This window comes from Hylobates moloch, unplaced genomic scaffold (genome assembly GCF_009828535.3).
Source record: "Hylobates moloch isolate HMO894 unplaced genomic scaffold, HMol_V3 SCAFFOLD_16, whole genome shotgun sequence".
NCBI classification, from domain to species: Eukaryota; Metazoa; Chordata; class Mammalia; order Primates; family Hylobatidae; genus Hylobates; species Hylobates moloch.
In genome coordinates, this window is record NW_026652291.1 from 21,559,443 (window position 1) to 21,564,541 (window position 5,099).

Sequence of the window (5,099 nt, forward strand, 5' to 3'; positions counted from 1 at the left end):
CCATCAGATCTTGTGAGACTTATTCGCTATCATGAGAATAGCAAGGGAAAGACCAGACCCCATGATTCAATTACCTCCCACCAGGTCCCTCCCACAACATGTGGGAATTCTGGGAGATACAATTCAAGTTGAGATTTGGGTGGAGACACAGCCAAATCATGTCATTCTGCCCCTGGCCTCTTCAAATCTCATGTTCTCACATTTAAAAACAAATTATGCTTTCCCAACAGTTCCCCAAAGTCTTAACTCATTTCACCATTAACCCAAAAGTCCACAGTCCAAACTCTCATCTGAGACAAGGCAAGTCCCTTTAGCCTATGAGCCTGTAAAATCAAAAGCAAGCTATTTACTTTCTAGACAGAATGGGTGTACACTTATTGGGTAAATACAGCCATTCCAAATGGGAGGAATTGGCCAAAACAAAGGGGTTACTGGGCCCACGGAAGTCTAAAATCCAGCAGGGCAGTCAAATTTTAAAGCTCCAAAATGATCTCCTTTGACTGCAGGTCTCACATCCATGTCATGCTGTTGCAAGAGGTGGGTTGCCATGGTCTTAGGCAGCTCCACTGTTGTGGCCTTGCAGGGTACAGCCTTCTTCTTGGCTGCTTTCTCAGGCTGGCATTGAGTGTCTGCAGCTTTTCCAGGCACACAGTATGAGCTGTTGGTGGATCTACCGTTCTGGGGTCTGGAGGACGGTGGTCCTCTTCTCACAGCTCCACTAGCTAGTGTTCCAGTAGGTACTCTGTGTTGGGGCTCCAACCCCACATTTGTCTTTGTTACTGCCCTAGCAGAGGTTCTCCATGAGGAACTTGCCCCTGCAGCAAACTTCTGCCTGGGCATCCAGGCATTTCCACACATCTTCTGAAATCTAGGCAGAGGCTCCCAAACCTCAATTCTTGATTTCTGTGCACCCGCAGGCTCAACACCACATGGAAGATACCAAGGTTTGGGGCTTCCACCTTCTGAGGCCGCAGCCCAAGCAGTACCTTGGCCCTTTTCAGCTATGGCTAGAGTGGCTGGAACACAGGGCACCAAGTCCCTAGGCTGCACATGGCACAAGGAACCTAGGCCTGGCCCACAAAACCACTTTTTCCTGCTAGGTCTCCAGGCTTGTGATGGGAGGGGCTGCCATGAAGGTCTCTGACATGGCCTGGAGACATTTTTTTCCCATTGTTTTGGGGATTAATGTTAGCCTCCTTACTACTTACACACATTTTTGCAGCTGGGTTGAATTTCTCCCCAGAAAATGGGTTTTTCTTTTCTACCCCTTAGTCAGGCTGCAAATTTTCCAAACTTTTATGCTCTGCTTTCCTTATAAAACTGAATGCCTTTAACAGTACCCAAGTCATCTCTTGAATGCTTTGCTGCTTAGAAATTTCTTCTGCCAGTTACCCTAAATCATCATTCTCAAGTTCAAAGTTACACAAATTTCTATGGAAGAGGCAGAATGCTGCCAGTTTCTTTGCTAAAACATAACAAGAGTCACCTTTACTCCAGCTTCCAACAAGTTCCTCATCTCCGTCTGTGACCACTTAAGCCTGGACCTTATTGTCCATATCGTTATCAGCATTTTGGGCAAAGCCATGAAACCAGTCTCTAAGAAGTTTCAGTTTCCCACATTTTCCTGTCTTCTTCTGAGCCCTCCAAACTGTTCCAACCTCTTCCTTTTACCCAATTCCAAAGTCACTTCCACGTTTTTGGGTATCTTTTCAGCAATGCCCCACTCTCAGTACCAGTTTACTGTATTAGTCTGTTTTCATGATGCTGATAAAGACATAACCAAGACCCGGAAGAAAAAGAGGTTTAATTGGACTTACAGTTCCACATGGCTGGGGAGGCCTCAGAATCATGGTGAGAGGCAAAAGGCACTTCTTACATGGCAACAACAAGAGAAAATGAGGATGAAGCAGAAGCAGAAACCCCTGATAAACCCATCAGATCTCAAGAAATGTATTTACTGTCATAAGAATGGCACGGGAAAAACTGGCCCCCATGATTTAATTACCTCCCCTTGGGTCCTTCCCATAACATGTGGGAATTCTGGGAGATACAATTCAAGTTGAGATTTGAGTGGGGACACAGCCAAACCATCTCATTATACTTTTAGTTTATTGAGAACTTTCCATAATGTTTTCCATAGTGACTGTATTAGTTTACATTCATACCAACAGTGTATACTAGTTCTCTTTTCTCTGTATTCTTGTCAACATCTGTTAAAGGTTTTGTCTTCTTAATAATAGCCATTAGCAATTTTTATTTTAAAAATTTTAGTTTTATTAATTTGTAAAGGCATTATTAATTGCTTTTTAAATAATAGTCACTGACTAGTGTAAGATATTATCTGGTGATGGCTTTGATTTGCATTTCTCTAAGAATAGTGATGTTGAGCCCTTTTTCATATACTTGTTTGCCATTTTTTTGTCTTTTTTTTTTTGAAAAACATTCATTCATGTCCTTGCTTACTTTTTAATTAGATTTTTTTTTTCTGTTGAAATGAGTCCCTTGTATATTCTAGATATCAGTAACCTGTCAGATGAATAGTTTGCAAATATTTTCTCCCCATTTAACAGGTTGTGTTCACTATGTTGCTTGTTCCCTTTGCAGTGTCAAAGATTTTCAATTTAATATAGTCCCGTTTGGTCTGTTTTTGTTTCTATTGCCTATAATTCTGAGGTCTTAGTCATAATTTGTTTTGCCTCGATCATTGTCTGGGACAGTTTTCCTCAGGCTTTTGCTAGTACTTTTATAGTTTTGAGTCTTATGTTTAAGTATTTAGTTCATTTGTTTGATTTTTTTATACGGTGAGAGATAGAGGTCTAGTTATGTTCTCTATATGTGGGTATCCAATTTTCCCAACACTATTTATTGAAAAGGATGTCCTTTCCCCAGTGTGAGTTATTGCTGGCTTTATCAAAAATCAATTGACTGTAAATATGTAGTTTTATTTCTAGGCTCTCTATCCTGTTCCATTGGTGTATGTGTCTTTTTATACCAACACCATATTGTTTTGGTTACTAAAACCTTGTAATATAATTTGAAGTTAGGGAATGTGATGCCTCCAACTCTGTTTTTTTTTTTTCTTTGCTCAGTATTATGTTGGCAATTCACGCTCATTCTTGGTTCCATATGAATATTAGTATCTCTAATTCTGTGAAAAAAATGACGTTGGTATCATGACAGGGAGTATGTTGAATCTGTAGATTGCTTTAGGCAGTATGGTAATTTTTACCATTTCGATTCTTTCAATTCATGAGCATAGAACGTTTTTCCATTTGTTTGTGTCATCTTCAATTATTTTCATCAGTGTTTTGTAGTTTTCCTTGTAGAGATCTTTCACTTCCTTGGTGAAATTTATTCCAGGGTATTTTTGGTAGCTATTGTAAATATAATTTTTTTCATTTCTTTCTCAGCTAGATCATTACTTTTCTATAGTAATGCTACAGATTTGTGTATGTTGCTTTTATATTCTGCAACTTTATAGGATTCTTTTATTAATCTAAGAGTTTTTTGGTGAAGTCTTAAAGATTTTCTAGATTTAAGATGTTATCATCAGCAAAGGGGAACAATTTGACTTCCTGTTTTCCAATTTGGATGCCTTTTATTTATTTCTCTTGCTTATTTTCTCTATCTAGAGCTTCCAGTACTATGTTGAATAGGAGCAGTAAAAGTGGGCATGCTTGTTTTGTTCCAGTTCTTAGAGAAAAGGCTTTCAATTTTTAGCTGATGCTAGCTGTGGATTTGTCATAAATGACCTTTATTATGTTGAGGCATGTTTTCTTTATGCCCAGTTTGTTGAGAGACTTTATCATGAAAGGATGTTAAATTTTATCATAGGCTTTTTCTGTGTCTTCAGAGATGACTATAAAGTTTTGTTCTTTCTGTTGATGTGCTGTTCGTATTTATTGATTTGTGTATGCTAGACCATTCTTATATCGTTGGTATAAATCCCACTTTATTGTGATGTATTACCTTTTTGATCTGTTGGTAGATTTAGTTCACTCATAGGTATTTTCTTGAGGACTTTTGTGCTTATATTCATCAGGAACATTGGCCTGCAGCTTTCTTTGATTGTTGTGTTCTTATCTGGATTTTATATAAAGGTGATGCTGGTGTCATAGCATAAGTTAAGGAGAATTATCTGCTCCTCAATTTTCTGGCATAGGTTTAGGAAGGTTGGTATTAGTTCTTTGTATATTTGGTAGAATTCAGCTGTGAATTCATCTAGTTCTGGGTTTTTCTTTGCTGGGAGTCCTTATTACTGATTAAATCTATATTATTGATCTGTCTAGGTTTTCTATTTCTTTCTGATTCAAACTAGGTAGATTGTATGTTTCCAGGAGTTTATCCATTTCCTCTAGGTTTTCCAGTTTGTTAGTGTATAGTTGGTCATAATAGTCTCTCTCTTTTTTTTCTGTGTTATCAGTTGTAATGTCTCCTTTTTCATTTCTGATTTTGTTTATTTGGTCCTTCTCTTTTCTTGGTTAGTCTATTGAGCATTCATCAAAGTTGTTTATGTTTTTGAAAAACAGCTTTTCATTTCATTGATTCTTTATATTTTTTTCAGTTTCTATTTTTTTAAGTTCTGCTCTGATGTTTATTATTTCTTATCTTCTGCTAATTTGGGGTTCTGTTGGTTCTTGCTTTTCTTGTTCTTTGGGGTTCTTCAATAGATTGTTAACTTATAATCTTTCTACTATTTTGATATAGGTGTTTATTGCTATAGACTTCCCTCTTAGCACTGCTTTTGCTGTATCCTACAAGTTTTGGTATGTTGTGTTTCCATTTTCATTTGTTTCGAGAATTATTTTATTTTCATATCATTTATTTAATGGTCATTTAGGAGCATGTTGTTTAATTTTCATGTATCTCTATAGTTTCTAATGTTCCTCTAGGTATGGATTTCTAGTTTTATTTTGTTGTAGTCTGAGAAGATACTTGATAGAATTTTGAGCTTTTAAAATTTTTTGAGGCTTATTTTGTGGCCTAACATATGTTCTATCATAGAGTATGTTCCATTTGCTGATGAAAAGAATGTATATTCTGCAATTGCTGGGTAGAATGTTCTGTAAATGTTTATGTTTATTCTGTCTAAAGTTCAG